The sequence below is a fragment of the Amblyomma mixtum genome, chromosome 5, assembly GCF_055824585.1.
Source record: "Amblyomma mixtum isolate Tamu chromosome 5, ASM5582458v1, whole genome shotgun sequence".
Taxonomy (NCBI): Eukaryota; Metazoa; Arthropoda; class Arachnida; order Ixodida; family Ixodidae; genus Amblyomma; species Amblyomma mixtum.
The window spans coordinates 184,719,912-184,734,712 of NC_143016.1; the positions used below are offsets into that span (position 1 = coordinate 184,719,912).

The following is a 14,801-nucleotide window of genomic DNA, read 5'->3' on the forward strand; positions in this document are numbered from 1 at the left end:
CAACTACCAAAATATGCCATTATTTATAGACTCATCTCGATGAGTGGACTGACCCTTTAAGGCGACACGCTAGGCTGAAGAGAAAAACGAAAACACGCTCGAAATGCGCCTACCAGCTGCTTGCTATATACGGCTAAGAGAAAAAATGCTCTAGTTTGGTCAATCGCTACAACGGAGATAAGCGGTTGGTATATTTATTTTAATGCCGATTACAGCGCACGCGCAACCCCAAAACAATTTATTTGCGGAGCCATCGCTCATATGCAAACGCTCATTCAGGTGCAAGCAAACATTTTGATTATTTTGATTTTTAGAAATTTTTTTACATGTAAAGCAACTTCGAAAATTGAGCCAGGCGTAACAAGTCGGAACATTGAGGCGATCACTGACCTTGCCTCACACGCGTCTACATAACGCCGCTAGCGGTTGTCAGTCTCCAAAATAAAAAATGACAAAAAAAGTTTCGTCAGGGAGAGCTTTACTAAACACTGCATGCTTAGTGAATTACAGCAAAAACTGCTCACGAATATTATTACGCGTGCAACATACCAAACGTGTTTAGCAACAGAAAAAAGCTTCACTCTGCCCACAGCAGTTATCGAGGCCTGCCGTTTCTCGTTCTCATCCATTTCATACCCAACAATTCCGGAAAAAAAAACATTTTTGAATAGGAAAGAGTGTATGAACGCATTTTTTTTTTCATATACTGGAAGATTTCATTATAGCAATGTCCCATCGATAGGCTTGCATTTTTTTTTCGTATTAACGTTTTTCCTATTGTCAACTGCTCGATACGAGCGATGAAAACTTTTTAAGAATCTGCTACATATAGAAAGGATAGACCATTACCTTCAATATTTCCATTACTGTACCTTAGAATTTTCAAATATTAATCTTTTTTCCAAGAATGTAGGACATGTCCAGAAAATCTCGAATTCCACGGGCTGCTCTAGGCCGTTGGTGTTCAGAGAGCTTCGTAGGGGGGCGCTGCGGCCGCCAGTGAGGTAATTGATTTTCTACAGGAAATCTACCGAGATAATGAAGTTGGGCTGAAGAGCAAAGGTGTGGCATAAGGTTAGAATTGTAGGAAACCGTAGGTAAAGATGATGGCGAATCTTAATGAGAATTTCCAACACAGTAAACAAAAAATAATAAAGAAAAGCTGAGCATGGTGGCAATTGCCACCACCCCGTTTCAAAGGGGGCGCTCCCATCCTTCCTTCCGTCCGTCCACCCACCCACCCACCCACCCACCCACTCACCCATCCATCCACCCACCCATCCATCCATCCATCCATCCATCCATCCATCCATCCATCCATCCATCCATCCATCCATCCATCCATCCATCCATCCATCCATCCATCCATCCATCCACCCACCCATCCATCCATCCATCCATCCATCCATCCATCCATCCATCCATCCATCCATCCATCCATCCATCCATCCATCCATCCATCCATCCGTCCATCCATCCATCCATCCATCCGTCCGTCCGTCCATCCGTCCGTCCGTCCGTCCGTCCGTCCGTCCGTCCGTCCGTCCGTCCGTCCGTCCGTCCGTCCGTCCGTCCATCCATCCATCCATCCATCCATCCATCCATCCATCCATCCATCCATCCATCCATCCATCCATCCATCCATCCAGAGTTACTGTATATGCTACCAAAGGTAGCAGAGTTGCGCGTCTGTTTGATAAACGCCGCTCGCGACTCCATTGGTAGAGTGCCATCACGTGGTGTCCAAGCAACCCTGTACTGCGGAGAAGACGACGCTCGATGGGCAAAATCCTCCACTTTCGGTTCTGTACCGGTTTTACCGGTGTCGAGTCCTCCCCCGCCGCCTCTGTTCCCCGATTCGAGACGCCCTGCAGCCTTTCTTCTCCCTGTGAGAGCCTCCTCGGTACAGTGTATGTTTTGCCCATCCGGCCAGAAACACGTGCGCTGATGACGTAGGCCGGCCGCCGCTGCAGCGAACTGGGGAAGTGTCTCCTGCGACCCGGTCGCAATAACGCAAGCGTTATTTTCACCCGTGACGTCGCATCCGGTTTGAAAAATGACGCCACGTCCGGCCAATTTTTTGTTGTTTTTGTCATGTTTGAGCCCAGCTACAGCCGAGCGAGCCGAGCCGAGCATTGCCAATGCTTGCAGTAGGAGAATGGCCGGACGGTGGGAGGTACGCGCGCTCGTTTTGCCCGTGAGCAATTTCTCTGTTCTTCCTGTCTTTTGGTATGTATTGAGTGATTGCCCGTTATATGGCATTCGGCATTTCATTTTGAACTTCCTTGCGCCCGAATATTTTGTGTTTGCAGATCACCCAGGACTAGCACTGAGCCCGCTTGCTCGGCAGTGGACACAAAGGCCCTAAAGGTGAGACTCGTCTGTTTTATCCTGAGTTCTGCTGAAAAACTCAGTGCAGTTCGACAGAACATAATATGCGCTGAGTAAGTTTTTGTACCTTTTGTCAGCCCGGCCCAACGTAACTTTTGGTCATGTAAAACACGCATGGTTAGCGTGCGCCCGAAAAAAAGGCGGGAAACTTTTGACAACAGCCCGGTTGAACTAACCGTTTATGCGATGAGTTTTGTGCGCGGTCCGATTTTTTGTGCCCCCGCTAATAGGAAAGTGTTTAGGTTACTGATTTAATGGTTCATTTTACAGTTGTGTTGCTGTTTATCCATACGAGCCGCTTTCCGAAACAGGGGCACTAATTGCGGCGAGATAAGCGATTACGCTTTGGTGTCTGCAGCGCGTAAACATGTTCTTTTAAATTTATTTTCATTTCAGAAAACGGCACTTGAAAAACCGAAATGCATTTTACTTGTAGGCACGGACCTTCCCGATTCCTGCATCGAGTCCGGCGTTCTCTTGCTGGCGCAGAGGCTGAACAAAATGGGACGATAGAATGCGGAAGCAGCAAAGGCTTTAAGGCGCCACTAGGTGAGCTCTCCACCTCCTGTGAATTTTAAAACTAGTGCTGTGCCACCTGCACTGAGCTTCGGTATTACACGGGGAAGGTGCTTGGACCCACGTAGCTAACTAGCATGGAGCGCATGAGGCAACTGGAAAAGCAAGCTTTCTTTTAAGGCCTCTAAGCTTAAGAGCTTATTACGGGTGATACTGCAAAGAGGCCTTAAGAAGGGGAACATTGTGGGCAAAGTGCTTGATGTCCTTTGATATTTTGGAAGCTTGTGAGGTGCATAAAGCTCACAAGGCACTGTTTCAGTGTGTGACAGGTCATTGTGGTTATGATGATTATGTGGCCATTTGCTTTGCACGGGTGAGTGGCAGTTTTTTGCCCTGGCTGTCAAGTAGAAAGAAAAAACAAAGAAAACGTGGGAACATTAACTCTTAATATGGCTTTCACCTGCAGACCCCAGGTGAACAAAGCCTGCCCGTATAGTGAACAAAGCAACTCGACTGTTATGGATCTAGCAAATTATAATTTTGAAAGTGGGCCTCCTGCTGTGAAACCGGGAACGTTTGTGCCCCTAGAGACAAGCAGAGGCGAAAAGCCATAGGCGAATGTAGGTAGGACAGGTAGCTGAACGAGGGAGTAGTTCCCATATTTGAAGCACACATGGAAAGACAAGGACGAGGCGTTGTTTATGTTGTTCCTTCTATGTTTCTCTTTTTTTTTTCCCCACAAGTTAAAAGTCGATATTTGTTGTAGTTTCACTTTTTGAGGCAGCCAAAAGATGGAGCTCAGGGATGACTCACACAGCATTAGTGTTTTCGTTTCGTTCCTACTGTTTTGTGTACTTGCACCTCTTCACCTCAAATGCGGCATTGTCATGATCTTACGTGGCGCTATGCTGATAAAAGATGTGTGCGGCGCACCTATGGGTGTGTGGCATTCAGGTTCAAGCACCAACGTAGGGCTTCCAGTGCAGCTGGAATTATGAGAGGAAAAAAAGCCTCAAGGATGTGGATGGGCAGTTTAGCTCTTCAGATTGCTTTTTGTGAAAAATTCTGTGGCAGGAGGTTACATGTCAGCCCACCCCTTATATAATGCTGCCTTCGGCCCGTTGAGGTACAGATAAACTGATAAATAAACAACAAAAAGTAATTTCTGTTCAAACAGTATAATTTGCAGCCTTGGTGGAGGATTTTCTGTGGCCCCTTCAGGGAGTGTTTACCCAGAAATTGTAGTTATTCCTAAATGCCTCTTGGTCCGAAGAACCAAACAGTAATCAATTGCCCTCATGCCTCTTGGTGAGGGAATCTGAGAGGTCGAAATGATAATTTACCATAGCTGTGAACAGGCTGGGTGTATCGCCGGAGAGAACCGAGGTCATCTACTGGACTGAGGGGTAAGAATTTCGGGTTGGTTAAAGCACAGATGGCTTAACATCATATCGCCAGACCTTGCACTGTTGGCGTGTGTGATTGTTGCGGTGTGTGTGGCTGGTGAGCTGTCAACTTGGGTGTGACAAAAGTTGTAAGCTCAGCCAGAAATGCCTGTGCTGTTTGAGCTCTGGGCAAGAGCTTTGAGCGAGGCCACTGCACTGTGTCCCTGTTGTACATTTGCCTTTTGTGGTGCTCCAACTTCCTCCTTCCCCCACCTTTGCTCGGAATGTCGCCATGGGACTGAGAGAAAGTGGTGTGATGTAATTAGAGCAGTGGCATGGCCATAAGATCCATCCGCACAGTACCACTTATAGGTTGTTTGCTGGTTTGGCACCGCGGTCAGGATTGAGGTGTACGTTGTTGGGCTAGTCGGTCAATCACGGTAAATACAAGGGGGGGGTACTGCACACAAAAAGACATGGACAAGAACATTGTTGTGTTATCTTCTTGTCCATACTGCGCTTGTTGTGTTATCTTCTTGTCCATGTCTTTTTGTGCACAGTACCCCCCCCCCCCCCTCTTGTATTTACCAGGATTGAGGTGAGTTGTGAGTGGGCCACTGTGGAAAATGACATTAGAGCAGCAGCAAACATGGCACCAATGGTGGAGAGCAAACTTTGATGTCTGTGTTGCCATTGTTGTCAAATTTATTTGTGAGGCCATCAAGGGCAGCACCTGTTCTGAATGCATCGCATAGCAGTAGATCAGAACTTCACTTTTACACTTGGGTCATGGGCCTCACTGCAGGAGGTGTATCAGTCAGTTCAGATTTCACGTTGAGACGCATAAAATTCAGCAACCTTACTACTCATAAGTACAGTGAAACCTCATTAAGGCGTACCTCGTAGCACTGCAGAAAAACTATGTGCAAAGCGGCAATATGCCCAAACTGAAAGCGGCCTGAATATATCCACTTACCTGGTAAATAATGATTCCTGATCAATTTTTTTAAATGTGCACATGAAACCTTTTAACTGCATAGCTACCGTTCAGCCTCGAATGCGGCTTGAGCAGGGTATGTAATCCGAAGGCAAAATAACCGCTGGTCCTTAAGGGTCCTTAAAGAAGGCTAGCATAGCAGGGGGCGGCAGAAAGGTACGTGGGTGGATGAGATTAAGCAGTTTGCCGGGATACGGCGGCCACAGCTGGCGAAGGACAGGGTTAATTGGAGAGACGTGGGAGAGGCCTTTGCCCTGCAGTGGGCGTAGTCAGGCTGATGATGATGATGACACTGCCATCCTGCTGCAGAACATCTGCAAAGAGCCCTTCACAGGCAGCGTGGCTGTCAGTACTGAGAGCTTCGCCCTGATGCGAGACACACTGCAGCTTATTTAATTTGGGAAGCACGCTATCCATGACAGCGTTGGCAATATGAGAACGCAATGAGATGGGGCTGGACCACAGCTGCACAGTGGCGCAGATCAGCCGGCAACGCAGCAATGATAGGTGCGGCGCATTGGAGGAAAACTGAAATCTGCTGCAGAAAGGCCAAGTCATATGACAGTGATAAGCAGTAGCTATAGCAGTGGCACATCTGCATGGCTAGGGTCGTGGCTGCTCGTACACCAGCACCTGCAAACAGGTTAGTGACGAGCCTCAGGTGTGGTGGGGACAGGCTGGCACCCCCCTTTCCTTACAATGGGAGGGAAGAGTTCTCTCTTTCCAGATGCGTCAAGCAGCTGCAAGTAGGCTACACATGTCAGCAACATGTCTTATTATTAGGGGTGTGCGAATATCAAATTTTTCGAATACGAATCGAATATGAATACTTAGTTCCGAATCATTGTGGGTTTTTTGCGCAAAAGACACGACACAAAGGAACGAGGTAGACAGGACAAGCGCTTACTAACAACTCAGGTGTTTATTGACATAACATTGCTTAAATACAGCAGCTGCTCTTATCAAACACGAAAAGGGAAAGAAGAGACTTAGCATACATATATCATATCAGCACAGATCCCACCATCGCACGAGTGAATGCATGTTTCGAGCTCTAATTCTGCGCAAGATAACTGATTTCTTTTTTTGAGAGCAAAATTGAAGGATTGCTGACACACGAGTTACCCGATTTTCCTATCTCATTGGCCTCAATTATCTCTCTTCCAAGTTGTGTCTTGCACCGGCGCAGTACTGAAGTTTTTTCGAGCGCGGGAGTGCAGTTGCGGCAATTCCGAATATGGTCAATCATTTTGCTACGTGACTTCTTCTTTACATATCTTGCGTGCTCCCTCAGCCTTTCATTAAGGCACCTGCCAGTTTGGCCAATGTACTGCTTACCACAGGCAAGTGGTATCGAGTACACAACGCTCTTTTTACAGGCCACGAAGCGCTGCTGGTGCCGCTTCGAACAAGCGACGGCCGTATCCTCCGCATTCACTCTCTTGCAAATCCTGGAGAGTTTTTCAGGAGCGTTAAAAACCACTCTAACACCAGCCCTAGCACCGATCTTCTTAATATTATGCGAGATTCCGTGAATGTACGGAATGACCGCCACTTTCTTCCGGTCAACTTGGTCGGGTTTGCTGGCTGGTTTCTTCAGCAGGTTCTCGGCAGTTGAAGCCAGCAAGGCCGTCTGGCAGCCTGCGCTCGAAAGGCGCTGCAACTGGATGTCAAAGCTGCGTCCTACCAAATGCAGGCAGGACTTGCTCAGAGCGTTGGAAAGGCACGATTTCACAATGCCTCGTTTCACGGCTTTGGAGTGTGCCGAGCTGAAGGGAAGCAGGGGCTTGTTGCCTCTGGGTTCAAAGGCCCAACATAGTTCCGAATATCGAATAATCAAGGACAGACGCATTTAATCACTACAAAACATTTATTTGGGCACCCAAGAACATCACAGTTCAGCTATCGATGATGAAATGAACACAAAAGGTGTGTGTGGGTGCACTAAAACTATCAAAGTCTCGAACAAAATTCTTAGAAGAGTGGAAATATCAGAGAAGATGGCTAGTACACAGCATTGATTAAGGCTAGCTTGCCATCAGTACAAAAGCGCGTTGCTGGGATGACGTAAAAGGTTGTCGTGAAGGAAAACCAGCTGCACCACATGGTCTGGCAAAAGTAGTTCCCTTCTAGCTGAAACGACTCCTCCAGCCACAGAAAATGCCCTCTCACTTGGCACTAACCTGGCACGTATTTGCGAGGTACTTCGTGCACAGCTCTGACTATACCAGCTTCGCAGGTATAGACACAAAAAAGCTCACCAGCGCAGTCAGCTGCGGCATGGCCCTTGGAGGAAGAAAGAATTTTCCTTCCGTGTAGGCGCCGCCATGTTGTTATGTATCTGACGATAGGGCTTACGGACCGAAATAAACGCCGGTACTCACAATGAATATCCGGCTAGATACGAATATTCGCGTCGGGTCAAATATTCGAAAAAAACACGAATACTTGGATTTCGAATCGAATTCGAATACTAAAAATATAATATTCTAAATATATTCGAAAATTTCGAATATTCGCACACCCCTACTTATTATGTCAGTGTGGCGTATGCATTAAAGCACTCATGAACTTTCCTTTTAAATCATATGCATTTTAAAAAAAACTGCAGCCAGTAGTTTTTTAAACTTTGGCACATCCGTATCTTTACCTTCTCTCAGTATTGGTCACCTACTAGAAAACTGGAAATCTGCTCCTAATAGAAATTTGGCTTGCTACAAAGACTGCTCCAAAATGCTCGTGGCCATTCCCTCCTCTCCACATGCTGTGTGGTGTGTAATATTCATTTTTCCCATGGGCATTGTCACATATGGCAAGCTGGGTGGTGTATCATTGTTTGCATAAGAACTTAAGGGCACTGAGAAATTCGCTAGGCAGACGCTTGGCCACCCACTGATTTCAAGGTGATTGCACTCTGCTTTTCAATGAATGCTAAATCCTGACGCGATGGTGTCTGCAAATTTTTTTGCCACCTTCCCTTTTTTTTGTCTCCTTCATTTATTATTTTTTTCTTGGATGTTGCAAGTGCTGTTTTATGCACGACGCTTGAATTAGGAGCTTCAAAAAATTTGATTGCTGGTCTGCACACGATTGTCTCCATGTCCAGGTTTTGCACTATTTCGTAATCCCTGGCATTTATTGGCACTTTCACTTCATTAAAAATTGTGTGTGTGTATGCTGGCACAAATTTTGGAAAGCTCCTTTTTTTCTAGCGCTCGCAAGTTCTTTCCATATTTTCGTTTTTCATGGGGCTGGAGCTTCATGGCACATCCAGTCCATCAACTATTCTTTGGCGTTTTCAGATACTTTGTCCCATTACACTTGTGTAGTGTGGAGGAGCCGCCGCTGCTCTTAAGATGCTCTGTCTCCTTGCTTTTTCATAGCCTTCTCCGCAGTGCTCAGGTGCATTTGGGCAAAGTATCGAAAAATGATGACTAGCTTGGCTGGCATTTCCTCTTGGTCTCTGAATGCACCATGCCGTCAGAATTTGACGAAATTATGGACATGTACACCAGGGAATCGTTCCACAAAGTTATCCAGGATTTATATTGTGAAGAAAAATAGCGTAACACGCATAATTTTTGGGTTTGTTATACGGCACATTACACGAACCAAGAACAGAATAGAATAGCAAGGTTCTACTATATTTCTCTGAAGGGCTGTGATGGCTTTACAGGGTGTTTAGCAACCTTGAATCATCAGGGGAATTTTTTTTACGTGGAAAAATGAGTGAATTGTGAGGGATACGGTCAAGAAAGTGGCCAAGTTGGAAAAAAGGACTGACTGAAATTAACGCAGTGGTCTGCCACAAGTTTCAACGGTACTGCGAGTGCCCAGCACACGGTCTGTTCACATTGGCGTGGCATATTTTTGCTTCTAACATGCATGAGGCATGGCAGCCTGTCTGTTTTGGGTGTCTTTTTCTTGTCGTCCATGATGTGAGCATTGTATATACTGGTTCATTCTGAACAGGTTCCCGGACTCGACAGTTAACTTGGGCTGGTGCATATGGATAGACATAGCTGCATTCAAAAGTACTTTCTGTGGAATAAGCCGTAGTCATAGCAATGTAAAGAATTCATGCACTTTCAGTGTACTCATGCGAGGAGCCACGCCACCCTAGCGTGGCATCAAAATCAAACTGAAAATCTTGCTCTCAGGCCTCGTCAATCTTGTAGGCCATTGCAGAAACAAACAGGCTAGTTTCTGTATGGTTCGAGCTGTGATAAGGTCATAGGAAGCTGATATTTTTTATGGAAATCTCTTGGTGCTTCTCCCATGGCATTGCTGCTGTCGAAAGGGATGCCAGTGTGAGCATAGGGCGCCTTCATTGGAAAGGCAGGAAACGGCAGTACTTTTCACTGATGGAAAAACCATCCTTTGAAAGCCTGAAATAATCTCTGGCAGTACAATGGGCAGTTTATGAATCCCCTGAAAGCATGCGGAGTGTTTTGTTTAGATAATTTTCCAGCATTTTCTCAAAGTGGTGCTCTTTGTTTCTTCTGTAAAAGCACATATGACCACCACTCTTATGAACCATTAAAAGAGAGCAGGAACTTGTGAGCATAATTTTAAGAAACTTCCAAATCTAAGAGCCCAGGTCACTGAGGCACTTTTCGTCTGGTGAGAAGGAAAACAGCTGCCGAAATTGCTGCACAGATTTTGAATTGAAATGTGCCAGCATTTGTGGGCCCGTTATGGCTAGGGATTCCAGTGTGGTTAAACCCATACACAAGAGTTAAGCGGGCCATGTCCCGTCAAGAATGATGCATCCGGGACAGCATTCCACGGTTGGAGCTGTCTCTAGGTGTCACGAGGCAGCGTGGAAGACAGTCTTGTTAAAGCTCTCACTCACGTTGTAGCTTAAGCTGCTGTTCATTGATTTTTTGTGTAATCTTTTGTTTCTCAGCAGTGTGCCACATCACGTCATACGCCTTTTCAGTGCGAACTGTGGCAAGAGCACCTCCACTTGCCAGCTTGCAAATTCAAGCTGTCAGGTTTTTCCCTGCACACAGTTATGCTTTAGGCAAATTTTACCATTCTACATGATTTCCCCTCATTCATTGAAATGCTCGGTAAGCATTAGGATGTGATAAATTATGAGAAGTAAAATATTGGTGTGGAATAGTCAGTTTTATTGCTGCATTTTGAGGAAACATGTTTGTATTGTAATTTTAACTATCTGTATTGATATCTGAACTACTCTAGAATATTCAGTTGTATTTGCTGTGAATTTTATTACTATTGTCTGCTTCAAAATGAAAAATTTGATGTTGACACGCACTTGGTAGAGAACATCAAATGCTGGGAAGAATAAAGAAAAGGGTAGCCACCTATAATAAAGAGATGGACTTCGTAAAAGGGGCTTTCTCAAACAGGGGAAGCAAATCTCTTGCAATGCAGCTTTTGCGGCTTCATTAATTTTTTTCTGTGAATTGATCATGTATACTGTCCATTATTATCGACACTATGTTTCTCGCTTCGGCCGTTGGGAATTCAAAATTAGTAGCTTGCTGGACGCCCAGTTTTAATTTTCTTTGTTGAATGCTTCAGCTCGCCTAGATAGCATATTTAACTCGGGAATGCATTTAACGGCTACATTTTAGTCTTTTTGTCTGCAGATTTTTGTTATTCCGTCCACACCGCAAGGAAACTCGACTATGTAAAGCACGCAAAAAGATATTTGTTTGAGTGGGATTAGATTCTTATTTTATGTGCAATGTGGATAGCAGCAATGCACTGCACTGTGAGCATTTCATCAAATGCAAGCAGATGCTGCTTTCAGTTGGCATCTAGATCACAAAGGCTTATCCAAGCTGCAACGGGAACAGCAACATTGCTGAGAACTAGCTCTAATTTCATACGCAGCAAAGCACAAGGAAAGCAAATATTTATTTTAAAAATACATTGTACAAAACAAATTTTATCTGCTTATGAATGCACAATATACTCGTGAGATCACCAAAAAGACTCCCAGAAATTGTTGCACCCTTTTATCCTTTTGGAATGGGCGGAGTGTTCCAAAGCTAAATACAACGCTGAAATCGCGTATTCCGACTTGAGATCGTCCCAAGTGAGCTGCTTGGTTTCAGAACTCGACGTTGCCCCTCACCCGCTTGGCTTTGCTAAGCATGTCATAGTACCGGCCGGCAATTCAAAATGCCCTGCTATGCACAGCATGTGTACGAGAGCAGACGACGCCGCAGTCCCTTTGTCTACTTTTGGAGCCCGCGTGACCAGGGTTGCTGCTCTTCCTTGGGAGTGACGTCATAACACACCCCGGCGCTCAGAAAGCGAAACCGCTCAGTATAAGTAACACGGTAATAAATTATTTATAGTGCATATATGAATCGTGCAGCATGTGTCATGTATATGTGCCCTGGGGCAATGCAATATTTGAAACAAAGACGCCAACCAAAAATTTGGTGTCCCCCCCCCCCCCCCCCCATTTTAAGGTTTTGGGTTTAGCATATGGAGCTTTTGACCTCCTGTGTGCCAGCGTCGGAAGCCGCAAAAGGAAATGCGTCAGTGTTGTGGACTGGCGAAGCTTAACTGCCAAGATTTGAAACCTGATAATTTGATTCTCTTAATTAGTACTGGTCTGACCCAGTGAAACCCTTTTGTTGTTTGTCTTGACTATTTTCATTCTCTCTTGAGCTTTGTGCACACTTCTTTTTGTGTGTGGTTCTTCCAGCACATCTTCAACAATGTTGCTTTTATCCTTTTTTGAAGATCTTTCAAATGTCCATGCACAAGGCCACTAAGGAGTGCGTAGGCTGCTGCGATAGTCTGTTGGCAGATGTTTAACAGTACCTTTTGCTGGGCTAGTTGGTGTGACATTGTGTTCAGGAAATTAAAAACAGCCCTAAATTGTACACAAACCACACAGAAAGACAGCAGCGCCCGTCCTGTCCATCTTTCTGTGTGGTTTGTGTAGAATTTAGCGCTCTTTTTACTTTCCTGAACACAATTGGGAGATGTCCTTATCTTTTTCTCTCTTGCATGCATTTCATTTTTTTTTGAGCATTTGTTTGTGGGTTTCTCTTAGTGGTTTATTAGTTGCATTTTACTTTTCTGAGCTTGCCCACTTTTGTTTTCTCTTTTCATGGCATCCAACCCTGCATATGGCTGACACTAGGGGAGGGACTGCAGCAACCGACCTTGCATGACGCAGCATTCTCTGGTCCAAGGCACCTATTCATCGTTCCAGGCTACTGGCTCAAGAACGTGCTCACAAGTCTGCACCTTGGCCTACAAGCAGAATGACAATATACCCATTGCTGCCAGAACTGCTGTGCCAAATAAAGTATTCCTACCAACATGCCTTGTCGGTGATTAATGAAGCATATGAATAGATTACTAACAACTTGGCTGGCCCTATAGAAAAATCATGTTTCAAAACAGTCGGTTGAGACCATACCCAGCCTCCACATTGTTTCCTCTGCAGAGCCGCATATTGCCTTTCTGTTTATGCCCCTGCAGCAGAAAATGCTGCACAAAGTTAATGAGGAAAAGAAATTTCACTGACAAGCTGCTCTGAGACTACTGCTAGAAGGGTACTGAAGCCCAGTGAAAATGTAGATCAGATAATGAATATTCGTGGGCGCTGCATGTGTACTTTCAATGCATAGGAGGGACCATCCCTTGATGTGGGATGCTTCTGCCTATACCACCACCTCATACAGCACTGACAGTGCTAGGAAATAGTGCTGAATATTGTAATCTGGGTGCTTTTAACTGAATGGTCTTTGTTGGTATTTCAAAAAGGCTAGGCAACCATCCTAGCACTACTGGGGTTCCAACCCACTGCAAATGAGGCAGATTCTGTAGCGCTTGGCTCTCGCTGGCAGTTAGTGAAATTGGTATCTCCCGAAACTGCACTCTGAAAGAGCATAAAGAAAACTCTTCCACGGTAATTCATGCCATGCAACACGACCTGGAAAAGATCACATGGCTAGTTCATTGTTTTCAGGTTCAAGACATCTGCCAATTTCAATACGGTAGCTTCAGTCTGCTGCAAACTACATTTCTCTTGAAGACACTTTTTGAGCAGGAATTGGGTTTCGCCCAGTTTTCATGATGATGCTTTGGGTGCACAAACTGGGTAATGTTGGTCTTTACCTGTTAACAAAGGGCCCTAAATGATTAAAACGTTATTTGGCAAATTCGATTTACAGTCTTCTCTTACCATTTCTGACCTATCTTTCCTCGAACAGAACAGTGCCTTATTGAATTTGCATCACTTGTTAATGTCAGATTTAATTTTTTTCTTGCTCTAACCTTGCTTAGCTGCTAAGGGCCATTATTGCCCGAGAGGTATGTAGGGTGTGTACTGTACACACACAAAAATCGCTTCATTCAAATCTGCGCTATTTACAAAAAGGTACTTCGGTCCCGTCAAAATCTCGTATTTCAGTGCGACAAAACTGCCGGTAGTACACGCTTATTCAACGGCCGTACAGCTTACCTGTCCTGACCGATGATGAAGCATGGCAATGCAGCGTGCTGCACGTGGCCGTCGTGCTTTCGACAGCCCCCGGACCGACAGTCTATGAAGGGTCATTACATGCACTATGCGCGCGTTGCTTGGTGTGGGTTGTGGTCTTTGCGGCTGCTTCACTATAGTTCTTTTTTTTTTTTCCCTGTGCTCCTGTCACGACGTGGGGCCAGTTTATTTTAGAACATGCGAGGCCGATCGAGTGGCATCTATGAGGCGCCGCTAATGCTGCCAGTGCTGATGAACGGTCGCATAAGAATGACAAGACCAGTGAATGCATTAAACCCTCTGGTCGGGCTCTCTTTATTCCGAACTCTATTTTCGGTCCCCTTACCTTTAATTTCAAATCGGCATGATTTGAACAAATTTTCAGTCCCTTAACAGTTTGAAGTATTGAGACTTCGAGATATGCCCGACCATTGGCGCGTGGCGTTGCAACGATATATATCCTTTTCATGGCGCGCGCACAATTTGGCTCTAAACGTGATGGTCCTTGCCTTCATCTTCAAAAGTCTTGGCGCAAATCTCAAAAGTTTACTCGCAACAAACATAAATATAAGACTGCTCAAAGAGAGCAGCACGCGGCTACAAAACCACCGTGCCGCACACACGTGTCCACTCTTGGCACCCTCAGTTCGAATAGAATTTGACCAAAAGTTTGAGCTAAGAAAGCGAGCACGAAACAACGAGAGTTCTCCGTGAGTGCGTGTGTTTGAGGAAGGGTCGTGCTCAATAGGTTTTGCCACTAAAAGCACTGATCGTGGTCATGGGCGTCCGGAAGGGGGGGCAAGGGGGGGCGGTTGCCCCCCCTTGGAATTACGGATATTATTTATGCCCTAGTAGAAAACAACTACAAACCTACCGCTTCCCCCATCCCCAGACATCGGGTGCACCCCCCTGGAAAAAGTTCTGCGGACGCCCTTGATCGTGGTGCTTGCGTGCGGTACAGCGAAACGGTGATATCGATACGAGATGGAAGTACGCGTTATATGTTGTTCCGCAGCTGGCGCTTCTA

The 14,801-nt window shown here is 45.6% G+C and overlaps 1 long non-coding RNA gene across 1 annotated transcript; it reads left to right on the plus strand.

Annotated features, from left to right (window-relative positions):
- Positions 1–3,975: 3,975 nt before the first annotated feature.
- Positions 3,976–6,450, plus strand: LOC149345094 (uncharacterized). The gene is made up of 2 exons (XR_016282815.1): positions 3,976–4,700; positions 4,891–6,450. It is a non-coding gene; the product is annotated as an uncharacterized LOC149345094 (long non-coding RNA).
- Positions 6,451–14,801: the final 8,351 nt, after the last annotated feature.